Here is a 16907-nt window from a genome sequence, read left to right on the forward strand (position 1 = left end):
CATTTTTAAATAATGAATCATCCACTGGTTCTCTTAAGCCGTAGCTTTCTTACGTGTCCTCTTGTAGGTAGTTCAAGAATATCTTTAGCGTTTTGACAGTCTGTTGCGTTCTCGCACAGATATTTAACAATTTACGCCCCGCCGCTTGGATTGAGAGATAAAATGAAATGAGTTGGTTTTAGATGAGATAAATAAAATATTATTAGAATATTATTTATTATATTATTATTATTTAAAAATTTAAAAAAAATTAAATTATTTATTATATTCTTCTACACTGTAATACTGATATAAATATCTATATATGCAGTACTGTAGATGTAGCAGAATCAAATTTCATTAGATAACAACTACTGCATGGGCAAATAATTAAGAGGAACGCAAGGAACAATTAATTATGTCACAGCTTCTAAAGACTACTCAACGATGAGTACCCGTCAAGTAGGTTGAATGCTTCAACCAAAAAGTACCTGTGCATATATATTACGGAGTAAAACTCCGAAAGACAGTAACATGACTCATGTACGGGCCGGTCGGGGACCTTCGATCCTCTTCGAAGACTAACAAGAACTAGTGGAAGGCCACATGCATGTTCTGAAATGGAAGCATCAAGCTTTTTTGCATCACTTTTAGTTCTAGTTGGTCATCCGATACCCATCAGAGAAATGGTTAATAAGAAACTGAGAGCATATTCGAGGAGATTTAATGGTTATGCTCTCTTTGCCATCGACCCGCTTGTCATTCTTATCCTCATTAATTTCTGATCTTCACCTTTATTTTTTCACTTTTTATTTTATTTTATTTTATTTTTAAAGTAGAACAACTCCATTCATTCATAACGGGACATTACAACTTTGACCTGAGACATACAGAATACAAACCAACTATTGCTTTTAAAGCTCTCCAATACACAAATTTCTTTGTGACTGATATGGTGTAGTATATTGCCGTAACTCTCTATAGACAAACAGTATGAGAGATAACACTTTGTTCTAAGACAGATTTAACAAACCCCACATTCTATTCTAAGATGGAATTAAATAACCTCATACTCTGTCTAAGACGGAGTAGATGACACAATCTATGGACAAAAATCCAAGAGACTGTATTTTTTTTAACCTAAAACAAAATAAATAACAAAAAATGTAAAAGATACATGAGAAAATAGTGAATTACAGCTTAGAAAGTTGTAGATCCGTATTTTCAACCTTACAGGAAATAAAAAATACAAACACTGAGACTGTGGTGGAGTGTGAGGGACACGCACTATCCTGAAAGTATGACCGAACGTCTGGTCTAAAGAAATCGATGGCCCTAGTCCTAGAAAAGCTGCACGTGGCGGCGATAGAGCTCTCCTTGTGGTGGCGCGTGGATGTCACTTGCGCACTTTGGGTCGCGCGCGCATGTGGCTTACTCGCTGCTCCATTTGATGAAATTCTTCATCCATCTGAAGGATTGGCGCTTTAGGAATCTTGCGGTGGGCATGTGGTGGTCACCTGGTTTCAGAGAACAATAGACCTGTATTTCACCCTACTGTAAATGAAAAAACAAACAAAATTAGAAAAATATAAAAGAAAAACTAGAGAAGAGGGAGGAGGGATGAGCCGAAACTCCAACCCCCCTCTGGTCTGAGTCTTTTGAAGGGGGGCGGCTCTCTAGGAGAGAGCGAGAATTCCACTTTTTATTTGGTTTGTCAAAAGGTTCCCGGAAAGTGAATTCGCATGCATGAAAATCTAGGGCTGAATATGCCTGTATACTTCGTTTTCTAAGTAGTTGTGGTACTTTTCAACTACGCATATATATGTATAATAATGTATTTTATTTTACGTACGGTGTAGAACAAGATCAATTTATGGATACTCACTTGCAAATAATTAACCTCCAAAGAGCTTTTGCCCTTCGCATGTACGCACAGTACTTATTGTTATTATATATCGCTATCCACCGTAACGGAAGATATATAGAGAAGGTACCGAAGACCTAAGCTTCTTTATCATGAAGAGGGGAGGAGTATCACAAATTAGCGACAAGGGTACGGTGGATAATTACTTTCTATCATTAATCCTGCCTGATAACTAGGAAGTTTCAATGAGAGTTTGAAATGACTGGTTAATACTCAAAATGCAGATCAACGAACGAACATAAACTAATAATTAGTTTCTACATCTGAAAGCCATATATTAAACCCTGGTACAATGGTAATATCAATTTTTATATCAGTCATGTGAAACGTACGTACGTGTAGAAAGTACGTAAAAACTCCTACAAATATGTGATGAAGATACTGTCAACTACTTCGCCTTCAGTAGAGGACTGATGGTGAAAGGAAACTGGGACCACGAGGCCATGAAGAAATGAGAATGGAACCCCTACAGAATTGTGCTGGAATATGCTATTTCTTTCCTCGGCATATCCAAATGCTGGTGCGAATCACCAAGTATAAAAGGAGTACTGTTGATCAAATTACCGTGGCAACTCGAGCCTCAGATAGAGGAAGCTAGCGAAGCAGATGTGGGGTTGCTGAATAACAGTGCAGTCCTCCTTTGGCAGAGAGAAATTGCCCTTGCATAATATATAACTTTTCTGTTCTGCCAAAGGAGAATTGCCCTGCCATTCACCCGCCTATTATACTTTCATTCCACCATAGCAGTAGTTTATATACATAAGCTTGCAACAATAATGTTTTCTCATCACTATATCTTCTCAATAAGGATTTGATTTCTCTCTCTCGCTTTTTATTTTTCTTTGGAAAAAGGATCGAGGACTTAGTTTCTCTAGCCATTATAACGAGTAATTAATGTACTGATCTTTGGATGCTGCAGGCAGGTAAATGCTGATGATATTCCTCCGTGGTTTTCAAGATATCAATCGTAGCTACCGGCCAGCAGGGATGATGATCAGATTAATCAGAGTAGCAGTTATACAAATGAACTCCAAAATTGGAGTACGTACTGCATGCATATGACGTTGTCAAGCTTAAATATTAGATCTAGCTCTGTCATGTTGAGGCGAAATACTGATTACAAGAATGCGATTGATATGTTGGTACTTCAATTAATTACTCTCGTTGGAAGCAAAAATATGTGCGCAAGGGTATCCATGCGCATAAACACTGCATTTACGGGTCACATAAACAGTAAATATACTGTTCATATCTCTGTTCGTGCGAACGTAGTTACAATCCCTCCTTCCCCCTCCATAAATTCATTAGTGCTCAAGGCCGCTTTGTATGTGCGCGTTGGTAGCACATACAAAGCGGCCTTGTGGTTCATCATGTAGACGACTATAATTAGAAAATTGCATGCGCTGCGCCAATATTATTTTATTTTTAAGGTTTTTTGTTGTGCCATTGTAAGGGTTCCTGTTACAATAAGAATTAATTGACCTTTCCATGCATGGATCAGTGCTTCATCTAAATATATATACATATATGTCATGTGCGCGCGCGCGCGCGCGCCTGCATGCGTGTGCGTGTGTTTCTCCACAAAGAGCCGGCCTTCTTATGTACAATTGTTCCGTAATTCCTCGAGTACTAGCTCAATGAATTCTTTTCTTTTTTCTAATTAAGCAGCTCAATAAATTCATTATTTCATTAATTATGTGGAAAATTAATTAACTGAAGTTCATCAAACTGATGATTTAAGAATAAATTCAATTAAGACCATGCTAGCTGTTGTTTATAAAGAATTAAGAATAAAGTAATTAACTAATTGAATTCGTTAATTTACATTCCTATGACTACATTAATGACAGATTACAGTTTCTTTTCATTTATAATATTGAGATCATTGGGTATTAACACATGCATGATTTCATGATTTCTGCCGTTTTGTTATGAAATCAATGGTAGCTCTTGCTGTGAAACGATCGAGACGAAGGGCCCTTCGAAGGGTTCACACCGTATGATCTGCAGTCTGCAGGGCTCCAAGACAAACGACCGTACGTATATGTAAAAGAATCGAATGACATGCCTGAAGAACATCGATCGGTTCATACGGGTAGATGAAATATTGAATATTTATGACGTTCTAATTAGAAATTAGAAAATCTGTCTTAAAAAGTCATTTATAAATTATTACTTCATATAAACTAGAATTAGAACTGAAAACTTACAAAACTTTTAAAACGAATATTTTTGTTCAAGAAAGATCATAATTATAAATTGTGAAAAGTTAGAAACATTTTAAATGATATATGTTGACATTCTTGGGCCATAAAGCGTTATATAAATTATTTCTAATCTTTTTAACACTATAAGAAAAAAGAGTTTTTCCGGCAATTTTTATACTGCTGCAAAAAAAATAGCTGCAGTAGAGTATCTATTGCGGCAAGTTTTAAATAGTCGCGAAATTTCGTTGAGAAAGTCGATTCAGTAGGAAGTGGGCCCTATTTTAAGTAGTTGCAGCGAATATAAATATTTTTATAGCGATTTAATTTACCGGAAAAAGAAAACACTTGTTGCAATGCATAAAAATCGCTAGGAAAGAGGTTGGGCGCCAAATCCACAAAATCTTTTATTTTTCCCCCCGATTTCTTTCCCCCTCCACTTCTCTCTGTTCTTCCCCATTCCGTCTTTTGCCGCGTCAGTAAAATTCCCGGCGATAAAAAATATTTGTCGGCGATTTTTTGGTTCTGTTGGAGTAAATCTAAAGTAAAATTTTAATACCAAAAATTATACAGCGATTTTGTGGATTTTACCAACGAAAATGAATCGCTGGTAAAGATATTTCCCCTTATAGTGTGAAGGTAATGGCCGTTAGCTAGCTAGGGCGAGACCCAGCGCGCGGTAATATCATGCATGGCAACAACATGGCCACGATCGAGAGACTTTTACTATAGAATCATGTTAGATACGTGGATGCAATTCTTCTCTTGTACAGGTTTTAGAATTCATAGTACTTTATCAAATCTCAAAAATAGTAATTAATACTTTTCGAGTTAATAGTAAAGCCAACATCTAATCCGTGCATGAGAGAGAGAGAGAGAGAGAGAGAGAGAGAGAGAGAGAGAGAGAGAGAGAGAGAGAGAGAGAGAGAGAGAGAGAGAGAGAGAGAGGCTTGGTATGTGGAGCCTAAGGTCCGTTTGGCATGTGAACTATTATCAAGTATTTTAAGATATTTTCTTTCTAAACATTACTTAAACACAAAATATTTTTTAATTTTTAATTTTTAATTTTTTCATCTAATTATAATCTAAGAAAAATGCTACGATGAAGTCTTACACCACACACTTCTATCTAACCAACATGTGATTAATTATCATTTTTACCTTCTATTTGAACAAATACATATTTAATCATTAAGATAAAAGGATAAAAAATGATAAATCACATATCCATTAAGTGGAAGTGTGTGGTGTAAGACTTCAACGTGAAATTTGATCTTATTACCTAATCATTACAATTACTTTTCCAAACTCCCAAACCCAATAAAAAAAACTAATTTTTCAAATTTTAAAATTAAATAAAAATAATATTCAAATAATTTTTTAATTTTATAATATTTTATTCAACTTTTATTTTTTTATTTTTTAAAATTTAATAAAATATCTTAACTCAAACTATTTTATCATTATTATTAATTAACAAATATATCTAACGGTTGGCATGCTGAAGACATTTTTCTTTCGTAAACAAGGTGATGCAAGTACTCTTAATGGGTTAATTAAAGAGGCAAATTAATTAATCTCATATCAAGTACAAAAAATTATTGAATTTTCAACTTTCCGTCTTTTCCCCACTTAATGCGTCTAACGACTGGTTCAGTACTACCTTCGCAGCCTGAAGATCATCAATAGCTAGGGGACAACGTACGTTTGAAGGGTGGTCACAAAAGATCATTAGACAGAAGCAGCACGGTACTAGATCATCCGCGCGCATGCTCTCTTCCCTGATCTGATCTATCCATCTAATTTTGCAATAATCTTTCCCTCTTCATTAATTTTAGCTGAAATTCTTATTAATCTCGTACATGTTTGAACGACTTCATCATGAAATATGTATATATAATACCATTAATATTGCCAGCCCAGATTGCATATATATAATAAATAAACTCGTTATATGTTTGACGTTTCCTTTACGCTAGCTAGCTAGCTTGATCGAACAGGTCTAAGATTAAGCTATATATGTATGGACAGAAAAAGATCATAATTGAAGTAAAACTAGTACTGTATTAAGCTGGGAAGGGGGACCATATATGATGGCTACAGAAAATGTGAAAGAGAAGATCTAACGGGAATGATCCAGAGCATATGCCAATTCATTTAATTTCCTGCTGGAATATGCATATCTAATGTGCGGATCATGCACGCAGAATAAAAGGCCGAGAGCCATGGATCGAGGTTTTGGCAATACAAACAGAACTGAATGGAGGGAAAATCATGTATAGGAAGTCCTGATGGCAGAGAAGAATAACAGTGCCATTCTGCTTTGGCAGCAAGTAACGCATTTGCATCATGATCAGTGCTGATTTCTGCCAAAGGAGAATTGCCCTGCCATTCAACCATTACATACCTTAATTTGTTGCTTCTCCTTTTGTCACGGCCTTTTGATAATTAAGTATCCATGCAATACTTTAATATTGATCAACTTTTAGTTGAATAGTAATGCCTTTTTTTTTTATTGTTGATGACTACTTCCAGCTTAGATTTCAAACCCATATCAACTTATCTCAACTAATCATTACAATTTTCTCAAATTTTAACACAAAATATAATAAATAATTCAATTTTTAAAATTTTAAAATAATAATAATATTAAAAAATAATATTCTAACAATATTTTATTCAACTTCAACTTTCATCTCAATTCAACTCAACTCAGTTCAACATCCAAACGCAGTTTAAAATAATATAATCTACTTAATAATGTCATGCAGTACGATTTAGTTTCTTTTTAATTTTGCTTTGAATACTTGTAAATATATAATATTGTCTTCTTTCATTGGCAGTACTAAAAGATGATCAGCTACTAGTGTTGAAGTCATGAATGATGAGAGTTGAAAAAATGTTTGAAGTACTCGCATGTATGCTGCAATATTATATATTATGGCAAAGATTATGTCGCTCAATCATTAATAAATTAGGCTCACGGATTTGGCAGTCGATGACCCTAGCTTCATGAGAGGCCGTTCTTTCACGCTTGAAATTAAGCTATTACATACATACATACATACATACATACATATACATATACATATATATATATATATCAATGGATTCAAGGAGCCGTACGTACGTTGTCTTAGCTTGGTTTATCAAGCTCAAGTTAGATCAGTACGTGACCTATAATGACCGACCAGGCTAATTAAGCGCAAGCTCCAATTATAATACCCTAGATTTGATATTAGAGAGTGAAGATCATCGATCACTCATGAGAACCTCTTTTTTTTTTTTTTTTTTTTAATAAAAGAGGACGGTACCTCAATTTTATTGATAGTCCTCACTTATAACGGAGGAAAACTTTGATTACAACCAGAAATCTAAGGATTTATAGATATTCAAGAAAGACCAAAACTCAAGCCTAAAAAATCATAGACATGAAACCAAAATTACAAGATGCCAAAAACAACATAAAGACCAGAAAAACATAAACCTATAAAAAACAACCTGCAAGAAAATACCAACGCAAGGAGATAGTAAAATAACAATGAAAATAAAAGTAAATAAAACATACCTCACTAAGATATCTTCAAATAAGAAAGACCAAGTCTATCCATTCGAAGAAGGCCCCTTAACTTACTGGACAGATAAACTTTATCTTTAGTCCAATCCATATTTAGACCTCCAATTCCTTGTTTTACAAGAAAATCTGTCACCGCATTACATTCACGAAAAACATGACTCACACTATATCTAAGTATTGGTTTTTTGGAAGAAAATATCTAAAAATACATGAGAATAACTCAGTATCTAAACTAGCCATATCAAGTACTGAAACTTGAAAGTGACTATTGGAGTCACTATATATATGGCCTTAAACTATGCAATTATAAAAGGAAGTTCCCTGATTCTGAACAACTTTTCTGGTGTAGATGATATTCGACTAATTATTTGCAAGAACAAGAGATCACCACTTTACCATCTGAACTTATTGTTAAAGATGGAATTGTAGTTCCACTAAAGTTATTTTGAAAGGTAGCAAATTTGGATCGATCGCAGGCGTCTGCATGCATAGTACGTAGCATTTTCTAGTTTGATCAGGCTGTCATAACCCAACACAACATCCAATCCAATTTGACCTGCATGCAACAGCAGCAAATCGAAATGATCAATCAAAAGTGACAGATATTCGAATGTAAAGAATTTTATATGAAGGTTGAATGGAAAGCATAGCAGCACAAGATATTTTCCAGTTTTGCTGCTATGGAAGTGCATGCTGCTATTGAAAATTATGAGAGAGGAGATAGTTAAACGAGCTACCGTAAATATATATCTTATGTAGCTATCTCATGATCGATCACTTCAATCAATATTCAAGGTAGCTTAATTGAAAGTGCTAATTATGCATTATTCTTGGTGGAAACTCCTTAATTTACATGTCCATTAATGCACTATTTGTTCTTATCGGCCAGATGAAGATCACGAAGACAGATTACGACCTAAATTAAACAAAAATACATAATAATATTTCGTGAATACTGATCATGTCAGCTAGCTTGTGAGTGCATCATGTTATACTTGCGTACGGTTGGCAATTGCCAACTCTGTGGCCAATGAACAATGTGGCCGATTCTTTTGGTCGAAATATATAATATATGCAATAGAATTGCCAGACAAATCTCCTTTTTGCCGAAAGCGCACTACGTACAAGAATGCAAGTACGTACGTCTTAGTGGCTACCTGCCAATGGTGATTTCTATGAAGACCTAGAAAAAGCATATCCTGTGGCACAATACCCCGTACGTGTTTTGCAATGAATGAAGGCTGGCCTTCCATTACGTTATTCAGATGGTTTTCCCACTATAAGGTACGTACACATGATATTCAGATGTAAAGGCTCAAAATAGCGGGGAAAGAAACTTACTCTTCAAATGTAAAGAGTTCTTATAGTTAGAAGATCTGGTTCTTTGCCCCGGTTTTGACCTGAAAAGTGTTTCATCTCTTGTCATTTCATTATTATAATTTTTTTAAATTTTTATACAAAATATAATAATAAACAATTCAATTTTTTTAAATCTTAATTCAAAATTTTTAAATTTTAAAATAATAATAATATTAAAAATAATATTTTAATAATTATTTTTTTAATTTTTATTTTTTATCTAAAATCATTTCGTCTTATCTCTGAATTAAATATCAATAATATGAAACAACAAGTACTACGTACGTACTGATCCGGTTCTCTGATTTTACTGTAACACTGTTACTACGGAATTAAGAAGTACAAATCAATAGACCTTTCTTTTCTCTATGATAAATGTTTTAATGGATATTAACAGACGAATATATATATATATATATATATATATATGTAGAGAGAGAGAGAGAGAGAGAGATTTTTAGGGAGAAATTTTCGGATTCTCTCTGTTAATTTTGTCCACCGTCCTAACTCATGTAGTTGATTATCATCATGTGGAAGAGGAAGACGTTAACTAAAAGCTGTACTTTTTACAAACAAAAGTAGGAGAATAAATCATCCATATATATAAAGAAAGATAACGAAAATAATGTGACACAAGAAAGTTAAAAAGAACAAATATATATATTATATTAATGAGTCATTATATATTGACGTACATGATGATCATCAAAACAAAAATAAATGGTATAATATACATATATAGCTTCGATCTTCTGAGATATTGGAAGATCCAAGAGCATATTCTCCCCCACATCATTTAATTTCTTCTACAGGCATCGTACGCTTTCCATGGCTAGCTCTTAGGACCAGACAAACATGCATGGCTGATCTAAAAGGTTTTGGACGCAAAAACTCGAGGCTGCAAAATTGTCTTACGAGTCTCGGCCAATATTGTGCTTAATTACCCCGATCGATCGAGTTACACACACATGCACACACAATTTCTACTTTTCTTTGCTTACAATATACTATGTTTCTTTCTTTTTCCACAAATGGACGGACGAAAATTAACTCCGAGTTATAAAATTACAACGGCGGTTATCATTAATTAATACTTCATGATGCACTCAATATTGCTAGCTGTGTAATGAGAGACTAATTTAATGAGATCGATCTGATCTATCCTTTTTCATGTAATTCCTAAGCAACGTCAATATGTAAATTAGAATCAAAGAGAAAGGAGACATAAATATGAGTACTGACATTAACTTCAGAAATAAAAAGAAGCGCCAGCTGAGAGCTGAAATGCTTTCAAATATCAAGAGAATAAAAGAATAAAGAATTATGAGTACTGATAAAAGAATAAAGATATTAATGGACTAAAATTCAAATACTTCGCGGGTTCAAATGTTACAATAAAAATACATAAACAAAACAAAAAACCTTAATTAATTCTAAGAGATTGACAACCTAAACCACCTAATTAATGATCTCGTAACCGTATGTACATATTACGTTGTTTAAGGGTTGGTTTGGATTCAGTGATGAGATCATGAGATAATTTTAGATAAAAGATGTTAGTTAAAAAAAATATTATTATTATTATTTTAGAATTTAAAAAAGTTGAATTAGGATTTAAAAAAATTGAATTGTTTATTATATTTTATGTGAGAATTTAAAAAAAATATAATTATGAGATGAGATGAGATGAAACTATTTCCGAATAAAAAACGGGGCCTAAATAACCACGCTGCAGTTTTCCTAGCCATGAAGTCGGTGTCAATTAATTCAGCTTATAACTTATTTCTCATTCTAATTTCAAGTTTTTGCGTTAATATTACGTACTAATTGAATTACTGAGTTATTAAAGCATGAATTGCCTGTTGGAAGTTAATTCCGATGTCCATTCAAAAGTTTAGAGCTGATTTTTAATTATAATTGTGAACTTACGTGCCATTGGACGAGAATATGATTCCCTAAGATCATGAAGCATACGAGAATTTCAGCTTTCACTTTTTTTTCCCTTCATTATTAAATGTTAGCAGGATAGCGGTCTCCAGATTGATATAAATTTATATAAATATATATATATATATATAATATATAATATATACAGACACACACTTCCTTGCAAAAAGGCATGCAATACCTGGAGCGCCCGTCCAGAGCGAAATCTTTGGTTGACAAAAGGATGATGATCAGGCACTCTCCAGGCCGTGAAAAGCTCCTGGTTCTTGGCTGCCATATATATATATATATATATATAATCGACAATTGATCTATCCAAACACTTAGAAACTAGAGTTTCAGTGTAAAACTTTAATTGTAGAATTCAGGGATGATTAATATTACTGATATGTATTCCGTGAGGCGCATGCACGCAGCACATGCAATCTGAATTTAATGATCCTTAATTACGTCGTCCTCTAATTTCGATCATCATTAATTAGCGACCATGAATCAAGTTCAAAATAGCTAGAGTAGTACTAGTAGTGTTATCTTCCCCTCAAAACACTACAAGGAGAATCACCTTTACCGGCGATTCACATTTGTTGGCAAAACTAACAAAAATCGCCGCCTCTCACCTATCCCAGCGATTTATAAATCGCTGTAAGTTCGCCGGTATTAAATCTCCACTTTTGATCTACTCCAACGGAAGCCAAAAATCGCCAGCAAATATTTTTTTTCCCAGCGATATTTATTCGCCGCAAATAGTATCTCTATCGCCGCAATTGCACGATGCGATTCAGTTGTTAATCGTTGGGAAATATTAATTCCAGCGATTTAATGTTGTCACTAAAAGAGCAAACATCGCCGAAAAAGGTCAATCCCAGCGATTTTTTGAAATCGCCACAATTAACTAAATGACTTTGAAATATCTTTTCCGGCGATTAAAACATCGCCGGCATAGATCAATACCAGCGATTTAAACATCGCTACAATTGAATTTTTGGTTTTGTGACCTCAGTTGCGGCGACACAAAATCGCTGGTATTGACCTTTTCCGGCGATGTTTTAATCGCTGGGAAAACAGCTGCAGAACACCAAAATCGTTGGTATTGATCTATGCCGGGTCACAAATACCCACTTTTCAACGGAGGCAAACGAAGACCCAAAATTGATAGGGTAGGACCTAGGAAGGTCGGTGAAGTTAGTGGTGGTGAAGGTTGGCCGTGGGTGGCGGCGTGGGAGGCGGTAGAAGGCCAAAAACACCAAAATCGGCAATGGGGTTGGTTGTGCTTCACCGGTGACGGATCGGAGGTGGGGTTGGGTGCAATGGGTTGCTAGGAAGTCGAGAATGAAGTGGTGAGAAGATGGTGGCCAATGGTGGTGCGACGGCGGCGCAGCGGCGGAAAGAGTGTCGCGGCTTCAATGGGCTCGTGGTGGCTAACGGCGGCGCGAATGGAGCTGAGGTTGGTGGGGTAGGGTCGCCGGCGGCTGGGGAAGCTGACGGGCTGGGCGGTGACGGCCACCGCCGTCTCAAGGAGGCGCTGGGTGGTGAAGAAGGAAACGGACGGAGAGAGGGAGGGGGAGCTGGGTCGCGCGCGGGAAGAGAACTGAAGGAGAAATAAGGAAAAAGAAAAGAAAGAGAAAAGAAAAGGAGAGGAAAAAAAAATGGAGGGAAAAGAGATGAGGTCCAATTCTCATAATTTGGGTCACAAAAATGATCCAACGGAAACGATTTCAAAACCACAAGTTAAATATAATAATTTAAACGTAATGGTAAAGTCAAATTGAAATAATTAAATACCACAGTAATTAAGTAAATATGAAAAAAAATTTAAATGCATAACAATAAATAAATATTAAGAAAGCACATAAAAATAATTTTCACCAAATTAAAATCATAAAAATAAACTCATTAAAAATCCAACCAATTTAAAATAAGAGAATAAATTTTTGAATAAAATAAAAGTAATCCTTCAATAAAAATATACTAAAATACAGGATGTTACAGCGTGGGTTGAGGGAGAAGAGGGATTGGGAAGGAGAGGGAAAGAAATGAGGGAAATGGTAAGGCGGGTTGTTTAAATTTAATTTCACTTTTCCGGTGATTTTGATTTGACGCTAATAGTATATAATTTACTAGATATGCTCTTGCGGCGAAAATACGGTGAATATTTTCGTCGCAAATAGTCTTTGTTGTTCAATTTGCGACGATATTAAAATCGCTGCAAAAAGTAAAAGTAATTTCTTTTCCATCAGTTGAAAAATTGGAGAAGGAAAGCAAGCAGCGACTTAGAAATCGTTGGTAATAATGTTTATTAGTGATATTTTTGTTGCAACGATATTAAAATCGTTGGGAAAGGCCTAAATTTTCTAGAAGACTATTTCCAGCGTTTTTTATTCGCCGCAAAATTAGCTACCATGGAGATTTTCCCATTCGCCACAATTAAAATATGGCTACAGTTTCTGATATCTTTTGCGGCGATAAAAAAATCGCCGCAAATGAGTGAACAGTAATTGCAACATCAGATTTCGTATTCATTGCTTTAGATTTCAGCGACGATAAGAGAATCGCCGCAAATAAGGATTAATTGCAGCGATTTTTTTTGCGGCGATAGTAAAATCGCTGGAAAATGCGTTATTTCTTGTAGTGAAACATGCAGCGCCGTAATTTATGCATATTAATTAGTTTTGTTCTTTTTCAAAATAAAGATGATAAGGCACCAACATTTTGTGGATGCGAACGAAATGTGGAAAGGGACACTTATAAGAGGAAAAAGAATAGAATAGCTGGAGAGATCACGACGACAATGGATGTAATTGATCGGAGTAATTTTGAGCATAGTGTTGTGAAACCAATAATAATGAGAAACAAAATAAAAGTAAACAATCACACGACATAAAATTAACATAGTTTGGTAACATATCTACATCCACAGAGCTGCAGAAAATTTTAAAATAGATAAGATTACAATCACATACAGTGAGTTACATAATCTCAATTGTCACTCCCTAGGGTTTTGCTCTCTCTTAATATGCTCTCACACATTTGCCTCTTTTGTTCACTCTGATTTGCTGAACACACTCACAAAATAACAAACATTATATATATAGTAAAAACAGCACTTGAAACCCTAAACGACAAAACTAGGTTCTTCGCTCGAGCAAATGTTGAGTGTACTTCCAACGAACGACCAATCTAACATTGACTCGAGTGGTCTGGTGACCTCTACTCGAGCGAACACTAGGGTTAGTGCTTCACTAAAGCCCAACATCACGCGAACCTTGAGCGAACAATTTGTATGATCTTCGCGATTGTTCGCTCGAGCCCACTATTAAGCACACCTAGAGCAAACTCAAGGATTGAGCGAAATTTATGTCTGCATCTTTTCTGCTCACAAACTATACTCTACATGCAACCCAACATAGAGATATATGAAGTCGAGTAGTCATACATTTGGCCTAGATCAATATTTAAGAATTGCATGTTAGTCATTAGCATTGATACGTGCTTACCCGGCTATCTCCTTTTTTTTTTTTTTTTTAAAAAAAAATTTTTTAAGAAAGAATACAATACCCAATTTTATTGATTACAAACCGAAGGCGGAGGAATACCTTTTACATAAAAAAGAAATTTGGGGTGTTACGTACAAGGATAGAAAGGTAAAACTTCAAAACCAAGTTCCTAAAAAGAAATGAAATCATAAAGTTAAAGTACAACAAACTAAGAAATAATCTAGGAAATTAGTACCGAATAGACAGAAACCTACTAGATCCAGAAAAAACAATTAATGTGTCGCATTGCATCGTAATTGGCTAGACTGTCAACCAACGCATTAACTTAATTATCTGTAAACATGATTGATATATACTAGAAAGTGAAGTGAATCTTAAAAAATAAAACTACTTCGCCTCCTTAATGTACGATCCATTTGACCGCTTACAGAATTATTAGTTTTTATTTAATAATTAAAAAATGATTTTAAGTATATTAAGATTTTTTTAAAAAAAAGAATTTAAATATTTAAATATATTAAATAAATTAAAAAAATACAGTCCATCAAATAGAACGAGTTAGAGCATTCTCATTGGATTAGCTAAAAGCTAAATCCAATGAGAATTTAGCTATTAGGTGGATAAATTACTCACATTGAATTAGCTATATTCCAAATATTTGGAATATAGCTACAGTAATATCCAAACTAATTTCTAAATTTGGAAGACACTATTCATTCATCAAATCATTTTTATATTATTTCTTTATCTTTCCTTTTAATATTAATTATTTCTCTCTCCATTTTAAATGACAATTGAAAAAATATAATTAGAATACAATTACAAATTAATATATAATATTATAAATAGTAAAATATGAAAAAATAAAATAAATTCATAATTAAAAAAATTAAAAAAATTTCAAAATTATTAATTACTCATTACTATATAATGAATAAATAGATAATTCAATTTGGTGATTTGATGTGAATAGTCAAAATTAAATTCATCTTATATTATTTTATTGTCATATAATGAAAAAATGGTTATTCCAATGTAGAGATTTATATAAATAGAATAGCTAAAAGTTAAATTCATCTTATATTCATAAAAAATATACTTTAATTTAACTATTCTAATAAGAGTGCTCTTACTCTAGGCGCAGAGTAGCCCGACACATCTTAAAATGTAAAATATCGTGTCAAATATTATAATAGTTCTAAGGCGGATAAGACTTGCCCTCCTCAGAATTACTATCCGAGAGGGGTCAAACTCGATCGAACCAAATCATCACGTAAGTAGCAGAAAAAAGGAGAAGCCAGAACCATATATAATTATGAAGGGTAAGATTCGAGCCAAGTATCACCAAGGACGGGTGTGTTTCAGGTTCGAGTTACAGATGAATTGCAGGACAAATCTCCTTGCATGGCAAAAGGCCGGGCGCAGTTGAGAGAAATGCATGAGTACTCCGTGACAACTCAACAAAACATTGGCGGCCGCATGTCAAGGAGACTCGCCTTGTAATTAATGCAGCTCATCATGTACACGGGAGCTGATGGCCGGGAAATGACCAATCGAGTGAGTTTCAAGGCATATATATACACCAACCAACTAAAAGATATGGGATATATATGCCTTAGCTCGCCCCCAACAAAAATGCCTCCACTACAACAATATTGCTTTCCTCGTGGAACTGAAGGCTGCTTCGACAACTTTATTCCCTCAAACTGGACCACTTCCTTGAGATTTCACTGCCAACATATATTGATGGAGAAAAGATATTTATAATCGTGAATTGTGCAATCGTCGCGTAATCGTTTTGAAAAAAGTGAATAAAACATGTTATCTACATAAAAAATAATAATTTTTTAATAATAGACTCTACTCTTTTTTAAAATAATTACACGATATTTATGTATTTTATGATTATACGTAAAATTACTCGTATTAATGTCAGTAATGAAATGAAAAACTCACGTGTATGGAGACTACATGGCCGTCCCGATGCATCCCAGGTTGAAAGTGAAATTCTCTCTCTCTTCTTGAACACTTTCTAGCTGTGGTAGCTTACCTGCTTATTGTCTTTATTATATATCAAGGTTTGTGATTGGTCCATTCGAGAATTCTTTATTATATATCAAGGTTTGTGATTGGTCCATTCGAGAATTATATAGGCTGAAATATATAAGAATTGAAACATTAGAGTAAACAAATTAATCGGTCTTCCTTAACATGTCTATACTGGGGCGTGAGTTTGGTGTTATATATATATATATATATATATATATATATATATATAAATGATACGTGACTGCAAGTATCATACAGTCATTTTAAAAAAAGTGAATAAATGTAGGACCCATATAGAAAGAAATTAATTTTTTAATAGTAGATTTCATTCTTTTTCAAAGTGACTGCATGACATTTGCGCATTCTACGAATAT

Source organism: Juglans regia, chromosome 3 (genome assembly GCF_001411555.2).
Source record: "Juglans regia cultivar Chandler chromosome 3, Walnut 2.0, whole genome shotgun sequence".
Taxonomy (NCBI): Eukaryota; Viridiplantae; Streptophyta; class Magnoliopsida; order Fagales; family Juglandaceae; genus Juglans; species Juglans regia.